The sequence below is a fragment of the Camelus ferus genome, chromosome 7 (assembly GCF_009834535.1).
Source record: "Camelus ferus isolate YT-003-E chromosome 7, BCGSAC_Cfer_1.0, whole genome shotgun sequence".
NCBI classification, from domain to species: domain Eukaryota; kingdom Metazoa; phylum Chordata; class Mammalia; order Artiodactyla; family Camelidae; genus Camelus; species Camelus ferus.
In genome coordinates this window covers 19979327-19996840 of record NC_045702.1, presented here as the reverse complement: position 1 = coordinate 19996840, position 17514 = coordinate 19979327, and the positions used below count along the sequence as shown (strand labels likewise).

Sequence of the window (17514 nt, the reverse complement as noted above, 5' to 3'; positions counted from 1 at the left end):
TTCTGATAATAGTATGCATTGATCTGGATAATGGTCACATGGGTGTGTTTATTTTGTGAAAAATATGGGCTGTTCAATTATGATTTGTATACTTTTCTTTATGTATATATATTTTAAATTGAAGTATAGTTGATTTACAATAACGTGTCAGTTTCAGGTGTACAGCAAAGTGATTCAGTTATACACACACACACACATATACATATTCTTTTTCAGAATCTTTTCCATTATAGGTTATTACAAGATATTGAATACAGTTCCCTGTGCTAACAGTAGGTCCTTGTTTTTTTATCTATTTCACATCCAATAGTGTGTATCTGTTGATCCCCTACTCCCAATTTATCCCTCTTCTGCCTTCCCTTTTAGTAACAATCAGTTTGTTTTCTATGTCTGTGAGTCTACTTCTGTTTTGTAAATAAGTTCATCTGTATCACTTTTCAGATTCCACCTATAAATGATAGCATATATTTGCCTTTGTCTGATTACTTCACTTAGTATGGTAATTGCCAAATCACCAGGTCCCTCCATGTTGCTGCAAAGGGCATTATTTCATTCTTTTTTATGGCTGAGTAGTATTCCATACACATACATACCACCACTTTTTTATTCAGTCATCTGTCAATGGACATTTAAGTTGCTTCCACCTCTTGGCTATTATAAATAGTGACACTATGAACATTGGGTTGCATGTATCTTTTTGAATTAGAGTTTTTGTCTTTTCTGGATTTATGCCCAGGAGTGAGATTGCTGGATCATACAGTACGTCTGTCTTTAGTTTTTTAAGGAAACTCCATACTGTTCTCTATTGTGAATATACTTTATATTCAAATGTTCATTTTTTAAAAAGGGGGAAATTTCTCCTAAGGGTTCCCACAGTTCTGTAAGAATTCAAGGTCAGCAAAAATTCCAGCTTCTGGAAATGCTAAAACAGAGAAGAGCAGCATAACGCAAGTGTCTGTGTTCCCCTCCCTGTCCTTGGGGTTCCTCTACGCCTCCACCTTAGTCCTCCTTTTCTCTCAAGTCTGCTTGGCAGAGGAAGACAGATGACGTAGTGAGAGTAATTAATCGTGTGGTTAATATTGTTTATTCCTAAATGGTTTTCCTAATGGAAAATAGATAGGATTTGAGGGTCTCTTGTTTGTTATTCCCAATAGGAATTAGAACGGAGCTGATAGCTTTGAGGCTCTGTACAAGCAGGGAAGGCATTTATACCGATTGGTGCTGTCTCTTCCACATCGCTTATTAAATAGTTTGAATATGACCTCTGGCTTAGATTTTTTTAAATAAATAAAAGGAAAAAACTTTCCTTTCAAAGCAAATAGACACTAATTATAAATTTAAATTTTCTCTAATGGAAAAATCCTAATCACTGAGAGGATAAAATAAAGCAAGCTGACAGTTTTCTACACCAAAGGGACTATAGGTGATCACTAGTAAATTGAGAGAGAGCACTAATGTTCCAAAGCAATTTTCTAAAGCCAGAATCATTCCCTCACACACCTGCGGAAGATTCAGAAGCCTGGGGGGGAAGTAAACATTTATTTCAAAAATAAACTTTAAAGTTTGGAAATAAAAACAGACAAGCTGTTTTCTTTTATCAGAAAATGTGGCTCTACACTACCAGAGGTACTGTAATCAGAATTTCAAAGAGCAGAAATAACAGGTGACAACTTACTCGGAGACACTCAAACCTACCGAACCGCAGAACAAGTGCAATTTACATCCATTAAACCTCGTATAAGCAGAGAGAGCTAGAGATGAAGAGACAAAGATTCTAACTCCAATTTTGCCACTGACTATATGAATTTTCTTCTCTGTAAAACAGGAACAAGCACTCAGTTTCTATCATGAGAAACTAAAGAGTAAGGTGAAAATTATTCCACAGTAAGTAGCTTACAAATTACATTTGTAATTATTACTAAAAGCTTCTGGGGACTCTCTGTGTTTCTGTCTCTTTTTCGTTGTCTCCTCATTCTCTCCCTTTATGTTTTTTCCTCCCTCCCTTTTACCTCTTTTTTTTAAACCTTTTTTCTTTTCTTTCAACCTTCACTATCACTTTCTTAATTGTCCATAGTATGGTATTTTAACTGACAATATATTATATATATATGTGTATGTATATAGATGTATTGTGTGTGTGTGTGTGTGTATATATATATATATATACACACACACCATATGGTCAGTTAAATATATATTATATGTAATATATACATATTATACATATATACACATTACATATGTATATAATATGTACATGTTATATAATATATATTATACAGTTAAATATACATACACTATATTTCTTTCTTAAACATCAACTAAATTGTTACTTTTACTTGTTTGCAACACAAAATTAATTTTGTTTCAACGAGTTACTTACTGGTTTACAAGAGAAAAAGTTAAAATTTTTTCTTAACCCTGGTCTAAAAGAATCATCCTTGGATTTATTGAAATAAAAGATTTTGTTTCTTGGTGAACAATATTTCAGGGTCACAAGGAACCAACCTACTAGTGATTTTCTTTTCAGGGACATTGAACATAACATCACTTCATTTCTTTTGGCTGCCCTGTATCTTCCCCTTGGGTGAGTGTGTATCTGGCCTGCCTCCCCTCCCTGTCTACTTTCTGAATATGAAATGAGATCCTAGGATGACTGATCAATGTTTATCAATCAATAAGCACTTTCTCAGCACTCATAATATGCATAGCTTCTGTTAGATCTTTGGAAAACTGGGGTTAAGAAAGAAGTGTTTTTTTTTCCTTTAAGTAACTTGCTTCATGCGTGTACCCAGAAAGAGTATAAATATAATCTTTTAAATAAGAATAGATGCATTTGGTTTTATTCACTCAACAAACACAGAGAACTCTTTGCTTGGTATTGTTAGACTGGTGAGAATACCAAGAAAATTAGGGAAGGAGTCCCATCCTCAAGGAAAGTACCATCTGAAAGGGAAGAAAGATAAGTCAACAGACAATTATGTTACAGTGCAGTGTAGAAAGTATCCTAGTCGCAGACGGGAAGCAAACAGAGAAAGGATTAACTCTGCCTGAGGGAGTCAAGGCTCCACAGAGGAGGAAGCTTCCCCGGAGGTCAAGGAAATTCACCAGGTGATGGAGCTAGAAAACAGCGCGTGAAACACGGGCTTGTCGCTTGTTGGCTTCTGTTCCTCAGATGCTGGTATCCTTCAGGGCTCTCCGCAAGATCCTCTCTACTTCCTGCCCCATGTGCCTTGTTAGAGTGGTTTCCTCCACCCCACAACGCCCATGGGAAAACTCCGCCCAAATTGGTGTCTTCAGCCTCAGAACTACTACATGTTTATCTATTGGCCAGGAATCTACGTTTAAAGGGCCTAGTGCCACTTCATGCTCATCAAGTCCAAACTAAACTTAACTTTGCTCGCTGTTTCTATGCATAAGGGTGCACCAGCCCCTTGACTGGTCTACTCTGATCCATTCTCAGTACTTGGGGCTGAATGATGTCACTAAAATGAAGATTTAGTCTGGATATTTTCCTGTTTGAACCTGTCAAAGCTTTTCCATTGTTCTCAGAAAATGTCCGAGATGGTTTTACAAGATGCTGGATTATCTGGTCATTGTTTGCATCACCACCCGCCCCGCAGCCATCTTTCTTGCTGTCCTAACCCCTCATCGTACATCCCCGGTGATACTGAGTTTCCCCAAGTTCCTCACATTTGCCACTCTGTGTTCTTTTCCTTGAACATGCTCTTCTCCTATAATCTGTCTTGGGTAAAACCTCATTCTCCAGATCTCAGATTAAAGGTTCCTGCCCCTGAAATGCAATTCCTGACCCCCACAATGCAGGCTGGAACCCCATCTTCTATGGCCCCCTGCACAGCTCTTCGTGCATGATTTGTAGTGACCATTTCCTTACCTGGTTATCCCCTCTTGACGGCAAGGTCCATGAAAGACTGAATATGTCTGTCTTGAATAGTGTTCTGTTCCTTGGCACATAAGTGCTCAACATGTGAGAAAAAAGATCAGAACCGATGAAAATACGGTAAAAATGAGAAAGAAAAAAAAGGAGGGAGAAAGCAGTCTAAAGAGTGCTGGGTGCACGTAAACCACAAGAAGGAAGGCTCGGCTCCACAGAGGGCGGACGACTTGATTCCAGGCAGAGAGCAAAGGCATTGAAACTGGCTAGCTGATGTAGAGTGAATTTTTAAAGCTTAGGTCTAAATTAAGGACTGGCTTAGACATCGCCAATTTCATGTCTAAGTCTTAGTCTCCCTTCTCATTCAAGTACTTCCTTGAAAGGAAGGATTATAATCACCTTAAGAGAGGACCCCAAAATTTTTGACTGTTCATCCTTCCTGAGAAGTCTTTTTTTTTTTCTCCAGTTCCTTCGCTTACCCTGAACTCTTGAAGGGCTTGGACCACCACTGAGAATTAACACTATGTATTGAGACATCTCTCTCACACACACCCGCCTCTCAAAAAGGGATGGATCGTTACGGAATCCGAATTGAAATAATAATACAGGCCGGCACTTGTGCGTCCCAGCTTGGTTAAGACATTTGTTCAAATAAGTTAGTATTTCTGTCTCAACTGATTGAAACAAATGCACCTACTTATGCAAAGGGAATAAAACTGAAGTAGGAGTAGGAAAAGACGTTGGTTATTTGTTAAGAGATCAACTTATTAGTTAAATAAGTACTTGATACATATCATTGGATTTGTTCACATAACTCTTAGACGTGATTGAATCTTCCATTCAGTTTTTCTATGATTAGTAATTAGCTGACATATTAGTACAAAGAAAAGTGCCAAGTACAAAGGGCTGTAATAGCTTTAACAAGGCTGACCTAAAATGTAGTTACTTCTTCCACAAACAGCATCACCCAAGTACGTGTCATTCTGGACAGTGGTAGGAAGCAGACCTAGAATTGTCTGACAGGCAGTCATTAAATTACTAGAATTTGCTCTTGTGAAATAAACTCAGTGTATTTCTTTCTTTAAAGTTCTGCATTGGCTCAAGAGCTAAATTTTATAAGTTATAAGTGTATAAATGATGGACTTTGGGTAAGTCAATAACTGAAAAACTGATGAATGTTCAATAATTGTGTGCAAGTAGATTTTTAAACATTTCGCCAGAAAAAGCAAACAGCTTGGGACCCACGTATCAGAAAGAGTCCAACAAGATGAGAGGACAGGGTAGCGTTCCCTCATGGAGGAGAAAGTCCTTCTGAGAATGGATGAAGCGTGGTTTAAGACAAGACTCTCTGAGAAGAATCCAATCCCAGGGTCTACAGAGAACAACAAAGGCCTGAACGGAACTTCCTCTGTGGGGCCTGTCGGTCCCAGGATCACTGAGGAACCGGGAGACGTGAGCGAGGACACCTGCCAGCCACTGAGGCGCTGACCTCTGAAGAAACCCCCCTCTCTTTCTAGAGAATCTATATCACAGACAGGCTGCTTTTGATTGAAACTGCCCCCCTCCCCAAACACACACACTCACACATACAAACTAGCTTAACTCACAAAGATAATTAATTATCTTATTTAACTGAAAAGCCCAAGATAATTAGCTCCCTGGGCTTCAGGTAAGTCTCAGTGGCTTAAAATACATGAACTGGACCCACTTTCTATCTCTCCATTTCTTTGCTCTGCCTCCGTAATGTAGCCTGCACTTTTGCTAGGCTCTCCTCTTGAAACCCCAAAGCAGCCTCCGCATCTCACAGAACTGCACAATCCCAGGGTTCAAGTCCAAGAGGGTCTGCTGCCTAGAGAATTCAAAGTCCCAGCTTTGAGTCTCACTGGAGACCTTTTGGCCAGACTGGAGACAAATGTCTTAGCCAACTAGTGGAGCCGAGGAGATGGGGTGTGTTGATTGGCTTAAGCCAGTTTAGTGGTTTAAGCCAGTTAGATTCTAACTTCGGAGTTGACAGCAAGTTCTAACTCAACTCACGTGGCTGAAAAATGTGGGGTATTGTTAGGAAAGAAGAAAAAAGGCTAGGTTCTGGAGAAGCATGCGAGAAATACCCTATTTCACATCACGTTTGTGACACCGAACACTTACTGTGTGCTTAGAATACACCAGCACTGTGTGAGCAGCCAGACTCGGGGAGGATGAGGTATACGGGGAAGTACAAGATGTGGAGATGAATATAGCATGGTCACTGACCTTAAGGAGCTTAACCCTCTGTTTGCAGAGACAAATATTAATAATTTCCTTGGCAAATCATGTCAGGGGCAATGACAAATGTGTGTCCTTCATACGTATGCACCGGGGGTAACTGCTGGAGAATTTGGCAATGAACCTTGGTCCCCGTCCTACTTTCACATCCCTGGTTCCCACATCCTCTGTGATAAGTTTCTTCTATATGGCATATTTTGGCAAAGCAGAAAGCATCCAGATTATTGTGAAATTGTTATAAGGAGATGGAGAAAGAAACAAATTTTTTCATTTTCAAATTTTAAAGGTTTTATGAAACCATTGATTGCCAAGGATGAGAGTACTCATCTATTTAAATCATATTCTATGTTTTCTTTCATAGTTCTCTTTAAATTTAATTTAAATAGCTGTCATGCCTTCTCTACCATTATGTCTTGCCTGCCTCCCCCCTGCTGATGGTGTTTTTAAGCAATGACAAAATGACATTAAAAATTCAATCAAAATGGCTATTTTTTTTCCATCACTCTTTGACTAGAATGATGTATTAAATGTGAAGAATAGCTTTTTTCCCTCAGCATGAGAAAAGATATTAGAATCTATCATCAAGATTCACACTTTTAAAATACCAAGGCTTGCTTAGGTTTTATAAAGTCACATTTTCTGTGACTGGAGCATTCCCGAAGTGTCTGGTTATCCCATGAAGTACTAAAAATTTTACAGTACTCTGCTGAGGTTTTAGAAAACATATTATGAGCATCTGTGATAAGAAACCTAGTAGAAGATGCTCCACCATTAGAAGAGAGGCAGGATTCCTCACTGTCGCTAGTGCCACTATCTGGGATTGAATGAGAGACCATAAAATCTGGTAAAGCCATTTTAACCCAGAAAATAGAGACGAAATAAATTCCTAAGGATTAGTAAAGGTAAGAACCCCAAGAAACCCCAAGAAATCCTTCTAAGGGAGGCTAGCAGAGGTATGCAGACCCAAAAACATAAGTGCCAACAGGGCTATCAGATTCTAGGTTGAGAACGAGTAACCAACAAGAGAATATGGCTCTCGGGACTAGCAGGGACATGAGAGCACAGGGAGGGAGGGGCTTGTGATGGGGACCTTTTGTGCCACATGGGCGTGCGGTCTGAGCAGATTGGAATCAGACTTCACATCTCTGCTTCTGAACCTGCAGCCACACGTGCATGTAGTTTTGACTGGCTGATGCCAGAAGCCAATAGGCCCCTGCAAGCTTAGTTCTAAGGCTCTGGAATTCACATAAGGTGGTTCTGTCCCAAGGAAGATTCCTGTTGGTGGAAGGCCAGCAGGAAAAACATGTACATTTAAAGACAGTCCTCTTTCTTCCTCCTAATTAACTCTAAGACATAAATTACAGAGTGATTCTTTCTTGTTTCCCAATTGTTCTGTCTGTGCCCAGAGTAAGTAAGCAATTGGACCGCTGCAGTTTCTTTCCAGTCCACAGTAGAAAGTTGTGATTCCAGTGATGCGGCCACCTTCACCTCTAGGTTCCCGGAGACGCCAACACATCCCTGATGATGTGCAAAGAAATTGTTCCTGTGCTTTTTATGACATCTACTTAAGGCTAAAATGTGTATCTCACGTGGAATCTTTCTCCCTTATTTTGCCCTAAAAGTGGACTACATCTGCCATCCCTTCTCAATATCTCTAACTTTGTAAAGTCCCACCAGCCTATAACCAGAGAATCTAATTCAATGTTTTGACAGGCTAGCCAGTTTGTTAGATTATTTGGAGTAAAGTATGTTAGTGACCAATAAGAGTTTAATATGTTTTCTAGAGCAAAAAAGAAAAAAAATACATATTGTATGTATTTTTATATAATGTATATATTTTTAACAGAGCTTTTTAATATTTGAACAAAAATATCATCAGGGGATTACAAAAGAATAGCCTTTCAATGTCCCTCACAGGAACCATGGCTGCCCACCTTATACGTAGAAGATTTCCTCCTCCGTGCCAATCCTGCTGCAATCCTTTATGTTTTCTTCTGCACTCAAGTATTTTCACGTTCATTTTATGTATGTGTGCCTACTTGTTTATTGATCTGCCTGCCCTTTAAATCCTTGCACCTCAGTGATGCCTTAAATTCTAAGTTACCAGGGAAAAGAGAATCTGCTCAATTCTCCTTAATACAGCATCACATTTAGGTAAATGTACTTAATAAGTGGTTTTGATCTCAAGAAAAAAAGTGCATGCAATATTATGTCACAGGGTTATTTCTTCATGACATCTTTTGAGGGTTCTGCTGTTCACCTTCCTTTACAATTAACTTTTAAAAAATTTCTCTTCATAGAAGCCCCAATATAGAGGACAACAAGCAGCAGTCCTTAAGAGTGAAAAAAAAAAAAAAAAAACAGTCAGGGTCCCCTCGTGTCTGGATGTAGCCCTGGTCACAGAACTCTGAGTTTCACTCCTCGGTATGCAGTACAGATCACGTCGTTTTATAGGACACGCGTCTCCCCTGAGGATTTAAGATGACAGCTTTCTACCCAAGCCACTGACTTCCGCATCTCTGGATGTCAAAAATGCACCTCTCTCTTTTTTTTTTAATCTCTTCTTTTACAAATGGGGGAATTGAGATCCTTGGAGGTTAAATGGCTTGCTCATGGGGACACAGCTAATTAGCAGACTTGCAGACATCATTCATCAGCCTTAAAAATGTCCTTCCAGTATGTTGTCAAGTATAACCTATTACCCTTAGGAAAGCTCCTTTCCGAAGAGCGAGGAGGTTCGTCAATACTACTCGCCTTCCTTCATAATTAACTTTTGTTTTATGTCTCTTAACAGAGTCCATAAAATAGAGGACAAGCAGCAGTTGGTATTTTTAACCTACTGTAGTTTCTGTATGTTATTAAACCAAATTTAAAACAATGTAAATTATTTAAAAGAAGTAAGCAAAGTCTCATCAACAAAATAAAACTATAGCTTTTTGATTGTGTTTCTTCCCAGACTTCTTTCTTTAATCTATTTATATAGATTTTTAGAAGGCTCTAGTATAGTTGTGTTTGTTATATGCATAGTTATGTGTCTAATTGTTCTGTTTTTTCCCTCAACATTATCTTGTTCATTGTTCTATCTTTCTACAAAATTCTACAAAAATATATACAAAATAACTGCACCATCGTGATACAAGAGGATAATGAACTTAACCTTTTCCCTATTTTTGGAAACCATGCCTGGGACAAATATCCTCACGCCAAGTGAAAGCTTCTGTGAAACAGCGCATGCAAATATTGAATGTTGTTTTGACACAACATACATTTGCTTTGCCAGGATAGGGCTGGCAACAGAATGAACTTGTCTTTGAGATGTTTAAACGTTTTCCTTGGATAGCCAACCATTTTACTGAACTGTAAACTCTATGGGTAAATATTTATGTCTCTTAGTTTAGAGTAGGATAGGCAGTTATACTTTATATTATTATATACCTAGAATTGGCCAAAATACATTATACACATTATATACTTACAATTTACTTAATATACATTAACCAGAACCTTCCCAGAAACTCTATAGGGGAGGTGTTATTATTCTATTTGATAAATTTCTAAATGGAGAACTGAGGCTCAGAGAGGTTCAGTGATTGCCAGAGCCAGTTTCCAGTTAACTGACTTCAAGCCCATGTTCTTGACATTGGACTGTCTTGCTACGTTGGGTACCATATCAACACTGAGCAGCAGTGAGAGGATTCAACGGCCAGTTGTTTGCTGGGAGGTGGGTTGGCAAAAGGCTTTATGTGCTGCGAATGGTTGTGACCGTGAGACATTAAATTTATGGTCCTCAATTAGAAGCTTTACTCTGTTTCAGTGTTTTGTCATTCCATACTTGTAAATAGCTTCCCGGGAAGCATCTGGGAGCCCAGAAAAAAAACAATAATAGTCTTTTTCCTTATAGTAAACACAAATAACTTCACTTAAAAAATGACAACAATAAGAATAATTTTACTATTATTAATAGCTCATATTCTGTAGACTGTGTCTGTTAGCCTCTCTACTTAAGCTACCTCAAACACTGAAATATATTTCCAAAATTATATGAAATTTTCTTTATACTTTTGTCTTTATTTCTCTTTGTTTCAAATTCTACTTACTTTTTTCAGGTGTTGTCACATCATTTGTTTTATAATTTTAGATTTTTTTCGCATAATCTGTGGCCCTTTCTTTTTGAACATTTGTGGTTTTATCTCTTACTTTACCTACAAAGCAATTCAAAGTTCATTATTAAAACAAGACAATTTTTCTGACATTTCTGGTTGGTATAAGAAGAAATGGATATAGAATATATATATATATGCTATACTGTACACCAAAAACTAGCACAACATTGTAAATCAACTATACTTCAATTTAAAAAAAAAAAAAGAAGAAATAGATTTGACCTTTTACAAATTTATATCAAAGCTTAACTAGACCTCTAATTTATATGCTTGTAATCCCCTATGTTTAAAAATTGTTCTTTGGAAGAGTAGGCTTCCAAACACGTGGAGTTTCCCTGGCTTTCACCTGGCTTAAGTGCATCTTAATATATGACGTTGTACACCTGATACGGTCTCTAAGGTCAGATCTGAGCTTGCATCAGACTCTACCATTATTTATCAGTATGACCTGTAGCAAGAAGCTGTTTAACCCCTCTGAACCTCAGTTCTTTCATCAAAAAAAAAAAAAAAATTGAAATACTTTTGTGGGATTTTTAGCATTGAATAATAGAACTTATATAAAACATTTTGTGCTTTTAGCAAAAAGTACTATAAAAGGGTAACCTGTTAAATAGTTTCCTCTTTCCACAGCTTTAGATTCATCTAGAATGCAGCGAAGCTTATTTCATCCCTCCCAGGGGACTTACAAGGCATTTTGGTTTTAAATACAAAGTGCCTTTGACCAGTGAGAAAGGTAAGCATTCTCTTTTGTGTTACCTGGGTCTGATGTCTGGTTTCTTAAGAAGTCAAACACTAGCCGACTAGCCGTCAGGTTCTGTTGATGGAGAAATGTGTACGAGGAAATGTTGGGATTTGTTTTATTTTATTGAAGGAAAAAGAGATGAAAAGATAAAGGCAGCTGGTTTTTGGATGGATGCTTGGGATCTGAAGAAGTGTTATAGGAACTTAGAGGGTGGAGCCTCAAAGCTGCATCAGATGGAGGTGGAAGGATGCCACTACTTGATGGGACTTGCTTAGGGAGACTTCTGACAGGCCCCTAGGCCTGTGCTTAGCAGACAAAATCTACTCATCTGCTGAGTACGGAGCTTGGCAATGGCACTGAACAGCAGTGGCAGAGTGATGGTGGGTGACCTGCTGTCTCCCAAATCGCAGTAGGACTGAAATCACCCTCAGCAGTGGTGGCAGCCACAGCCCAAAAGACCAATGCTCCTCCCTACTAGGGAGTTAGAAAAGTGATGGAGCTCTTTAAAGACTCATGAATTCTTGAAAAATTCCAAAGAAGAGGAAAAGATCACCATTAGAACAATAACTGATGTTGGACTTCTTGCCAATTTTTTTTTCCTAGTGGTGGGTGAGAAGGGAGCATCTTAAGCTTTTTATAATTAAAGCAAAAAAATGTGACCTTTAATTGAAGTGTAATTAACTTGCAATATTATATTAGTTTCAGGTGTACAACATAGTGATTCAATATTTTTATACATTAAGAAATGATCACCACAATAAGTCTAGTAACCATCTGTCACCATACAAAGTTATTGAAATATTTTTAATGTATTCCCTATGCAGTACATTACATCCCTGTGGCTTATTTATTTTATAACTGGAAGTTTGTGTCTCTAAATCTCCTTCACCTATTTTGCCCATCCACCACCCATCTCCTCTCTGGCAACCTCCAGTTCTCTGTAACTCAGAGGCTGTTTTCTATATTTTGTTTTTTCATTTCTTTTTTAGACTCCACATATAAGTGAAATCATATGGCATTTGTCTTTCTATTTCTGATTTATTTCACTTAGTATAATACCCTCTAGGTTCATCCATATTATTATGAATGGCAAGATTTCATTCTTTTTTTATAGCTGAGTAATATTCCTGTGTGTGTGTGTTGTGTATACACACACATACAAATATACCACATTTTCTTTATCCATTCATCTATCAGTGGATACTTAAGTTGCTTCCATATCTTTGTAGATTGCCTTGATGAGTGCGGTTATTTTAACAATAACTCTTACAAGCCACGAGTATAGTATATATGTCCATTTACTTGCTCTATCTTCACTTTCTTTCATCAGTGTTTTATAGTTTTCAGAGTACAGATCTTTCACCTCCTTGGATAAATTTGCTTCTTGATACTATTGTAAATAGGATAGTTTTCTTAGTTTCTTTTTCTAATAGTTTGCTATTAGTGTATAGAAGCACAACAGGTTTCTGTATATTAATTTTGTATCATACAACTTTAATGAATTCATGTATTAGTTTTAATATTTTTTGATGAACTCTTTAGAATTTTCTATATTAGTGTCATATGATCTGCAAATAATGACAGTTTTTCTTCCTTTGCAATTTGGATTCCTTTTATTTCTTTTTCTTAACTGATTACTATGGCTAGGACTTCCAATAATATGTTGAATAAAAGTGGCAAGTGGGCATTCTTGTCTTGTTTCTGATCTTAAAGGAAAGTCATTTAGCTTTCCATTACTGACTGTGATTTTAGCTGTGACTTTGTCAGATAAGATCTTTGTTATATAGGGTATATTCCCTATATACCCTTTTGTTATATGTTTTTATCATCAATAGATACTAAATTTTGTCAAATACTTTTTCTGTATCTATTGAGATGCTCATATGATTTTTTTCTCCATTTTCTTAATGCAATGTATCACATTGATTGATTTGTAGATATTGAACCATTCTGACATCCTTGGAATATATCTCACTTAACCATGATGTATGATTCTTTAAATGAATTGTTGGATTTAGTTTGATAATATTTTGTTGATGGTTTTTGCATCTATATTCATCAAGGATATTGGCCATTAATGTTCTTTTTCTGTAGTGTCTTTGTCTGGATTTGGTATCAGGTAATGTAGGCCTCATGGAATGAGTTTGGAAGCTTTCCTTCATTCTCAAATGGGGCCTGGCTGCTGGGGCAGCCTAGACAGGCCAGTTAGAGTACTGTGTTCCCCCTCATGCTATCGAGGAGGAGGGGAACACTGCAAATGGTGCTCTCCAGCACCACCAACCCAGGACAAAGTTCCAGCTGTTTCTTGCCTATTTGGCAGGTGCTATAGGGTTAGTAAGTAGACTTCTTTCACATTTAGTCTCAGTGCCCTTTAAACTGCTGCCTTTTCCTTGACAGGAGAGTTTGCATATGGGCCTGTCCATACTGTAGATCACTGTGCTGGGATGAATTCTTGTTGATATCATGTCTCCATCTCTCCTACTTATTTCTGTGTGGCCCCTTTATTGTTTGTTGTGCAGAAGCTGTTCAGTCAGCCTTCAGTACTTCTTCAGGAGGAATTGCTCCATATGCAGGTGTAGATTTGGTGTCTCTGTGAGTTCAGGGTCTTCCTATGCCACCATCTTGGAACAGAAGCCCCAGAATGTGACATGATTTACACTCTAAGTAATGTGAGGCAATTTATGGCTATTGCACATATCTGAAAAAAAAGAACAATTATTTATTGACCATATGATAATTGGAAAACCTTGTATTATTTTTGGCAACAGCATTGAAGTAATAAATGCGTATGTGATATTATTATTATTTCATCTTTGTGAGTCCTTTTTTCAAATAAAATCCTGTGCTTTGGAAAGTAGGGATAAACCATAGGAAGACTGACTCTCCTGTATTCTCTCCTCTAGTCCCTCCCTTTTCCTTTCTCCTATATCTCTTTGCTTGTTTCTTCTGTCTCTCCTTTGCATTTTCAATTCCTCTTTCTCTTTCTTTCCTTCTCTCCAAATTCTGGCTCTTCCTCAATTTCTCCTCTTTCCCTCTTAGTTCTTATTTTACCTTCCACAGCTCCCCACGTCCCTGGTCCCTGTGACACCTCTGTTTCTATTTCCCACTCGCCTTCCTTCTTACCACCCCTGCCATTAACTCCACTCCATTTCCCACCTGGCATTGACTTTTTCAAATTGGAATTTTCTTTAAATAGAATCAGTGATCTAGATCTAGTATTCCCTCCCTCTGTCCACAAGGAAAATCTCAGCACTCACACCATTGTTATGTGGGAAGTTTCAAATGTAAGCACTTGAGTATTTTATTTTCCAGGCAAGGATTCTGAAATCTGCATATGCCTGCAAAGAAAACTTGATATTTAAGTAAAAAGTGCCTAAAACATCTATAAAACCTTTTTTTTTTAATAGTTTGTCTTTCAGGTTAAAAAAACAAACAAACATGGTCATTGGTAACAGAAAAGGTTCTTTGGGGATGAACTAAAGAAGCTAAAAAGAAGCACATATTCAGATAAAGTGTCTTGTGAGGCAAAACCTTAACACTTCAGTATAATAAGATTTCATATTAAAATAGCTGAAGTAGAAAAAAGTATATGTGATATTCTGCCTACCCAAGTAATTATGACTTACAATCTCTTTTATTGCTTCAGCTCCAAGGCCTGACCTTGTTTACCCTTGGAACTTCTGTTCTAGAGGCAGCAAGAGCACTGTGTGGGCTGAGGACTGTCAGCAGGATTCCCGACTCTTACAGTGGCGTTGATTTGAATAGATGGGCAAAGCGTTTCCTTTTGCTGTTTCAGGGACTGGTAGTATTTTTCTGAGAGGCTGATCAACTAAGACAGTAGAGTCAGTTCATTCACATGCAGTGTGCTTTTTACCTTGAGACTTTTTCAACAAATCTCTAATAGGAACCTTGGAAATGTTTTCTAACCAATAAAATGAGTCCCTGGGAACAGAAATTTCCTAAGGAAGAGGGAACATGCAAGTAGAGGGGGAAAATAGGAGAGATGAAGCCTTACGCCTTCCTGTAAATATTATTCAGCTTTAAGATGAGGAACATTATCATGATAACCTCATGATTAAAGGTAAGAGAATGCAGCCTTCTCTATGGTAAAACTTGAAGAGAAGGACTTTTGAACACTCAAAATATACTGCCCATCGTTACCTCGCCTGATGTTTCACAATTAGAGAGTGATTCCTTTGGATAAGTCCCTTCATCTCCTGTTAGCAGAATATAATCCATTAGAAGTCATAAATCAGTAAAGAAAACCTGGGGACAATTTTCCTGAGAGTTGATTTTGCATCAACACTGTCATAAAAACATAATTTGAGTCACACATATGGTTTTAACTTTTCTAGGAATGACATTAAAAAGGTAAAAGAAAACAGAAACAGGTAAAATTAATCTTAGTAACACATTTTATTTAACCCAACATAGCCAAAATATTATCATTTAAACACATGATAAGCATAAAAATAGTAATGAGCTATTTTACTTTTTTTGTGCCAGACACAAAAGGACAAATATCACACAAGTCAGCATACAAGAGTTACCTAAAATAGTGAAACTCATAGAGACAGAAAGTAGAATGATAGTTGCCAGGGGCTTAGCAATGGGAAATGGGCAATCATTTTTCAATAGGTGCAAAATCAGTTTGGGATTATGAAAAAGTTCTGGAAATGGTAGTGATGGTAATTGTATAAGATTGTGAATGACTTAATGCCACCGATTATATACTTAAAAATGGCTAAAATGGTAAATGTTATGTTATGTATATTTTACCACAATAAAAAGAGAAAGAAAATTCACTGCTGTAAACCCTGTGTTAATACTCCAGCCTCTTGGCTTTGTATTTATTTCCTTTACTTTGAGAATAGCTTTACCATATTGCTTCATGATCACAGTTTAGGAAGTGTTATTATATTATTAATTACAAAATTACACCTTATTTGCTATACAGTTGAGTGCAAGGTGGTTTATGCACCAATAAGTGGGTTTAACTTTCACTTGTAATTAGAAATGCTAGGGCCAGCTGAGACTCAGTCAGAAACAATGGCTAAAAACTGAGTTCCTGTTACAGAGGTGGGTGTGTTGAAAAGGAGAAAAACAATTCAGTTTAGTGAAATAATTGTTATTTAAAAAATACAGTACATGTTGTGCTGAACACTGGAATTTGACACAACATTGTAAAATGATTATAAATCAATAAAAAATGTTAAAAAAAAATACAGTACATGAAATTCTGGCTTCTGATGAGGTTTTTTAAAAAATGCTTTATTATTAGTAAATGAACAAAAATTAGTAAATGAACAAAAAAATTCAGTTTTTTCCATAAGGACTCCCACCAGCATGGTAATCAGCCTATCAAGATGTGTGGGAATCCAAAGTGGAAAAAAGGAGCATTTTTCTAACTTAAAAGTCAATTAATTGGCAGATATTTACTGAGCTTTAGAATAACAGAATCTTGAAACTCAAAGCTAAAAGAAACCTTATATTTAAGGGTGAGAGAGTAAGTTCCCAACTTCCCTATCACTGCATGTGTCCTGCCCACAGAAGCAATGTGATCGTGGAAAGCCCATATTTAGCTGTTGAAGATACCTGTGGTCAAATCCCAACAGTAACATAATTAACTATAAAGCATGAAGAAGAAGTTAGACTTTTCGAGCCTCTGTTTACTCACCTATAAAATGGGAAATATTCACTTTTCAGAACTTCCATGAAGATTCAAGATAATTTACATGCAATATCTGACATTGATAAATGAACGTTATTCTCACTCTTCTTTTGGAAGTTGGATTAGGACTTACTCAACCTCTAGACCTACTATACCTTTGAGAAGAGTAAAATCTTTCTTTCTTTCTGTACCTTATTGAATAATTACAGTAATAATTAAATAGTTTGTTTAGTTACCTGTTTAACACCTCTTTCCCTTGTAACACCTTTCCCTTCTAATATTTATGTAACCTACATGAAGTCAGGGAACTCTGTGTTCTTCACAAATGCACTCCCAGATCTTTGAGAAATCATGCAAATAGATAAAGAACACTGGGAGGAAGAGAACCCTAAGGCAAAGATGGCAACCAAGGATGGAAACCACAATTCTGAGAGCAAGAGATTCATGCTCTAGCAGGACAGAGTTAGGCAGGGCCAAAAGTTAACAGGTCCACCTGGTTCAGTTGGACACCATCTCTACTCTGCTACTGTTGCAGCAAAGTGTGTTACAGCTCAGTGTTACAGCTCAGTTGGGACAGCAACCTGGATCCAGGCAAGAGACCAAGCAGCACTTGGAGGGTTGGAGAACTCAGGTTTATTACGCCAGTGGGCCCAGAGGAGTTAACACTCCAAGCTCTGGACCCCGTCTGTAGGTTTACACAGGCTTTTATAGGCTACCAGTCTAGACTTTGCAACATTTTGCAACATCATATGCAAATAAGGTATAACAAAAGTGACCAATT

General features: G+C 37.5%; 1 protein-coding gene across 1 annotated transcript in view; it reads left to right on the top strand.

Annotated features, from left to right (window-relative positions):
- LOC116664849 overlaps positions 1-16231 on the top strand; it is a 109068-nt gene extending 92837 nt beyond the window's left edge. Inside the window, exons 4-6 of the transcript XR_004321334.1 lie at positions 1826-1884; positions 10951-11053; positions 14709-16231. The gene's annotated coding sequence lies outside the window, so the exon portion shown is untranslated. The remainder of the gene's footprint in view (positions 1-1825; positions 1885-10950; positions 11054-14708) is intronic.
- The last annotated feature ends 1283 nt before the right edge of the window (positions 16232-17514 follow it).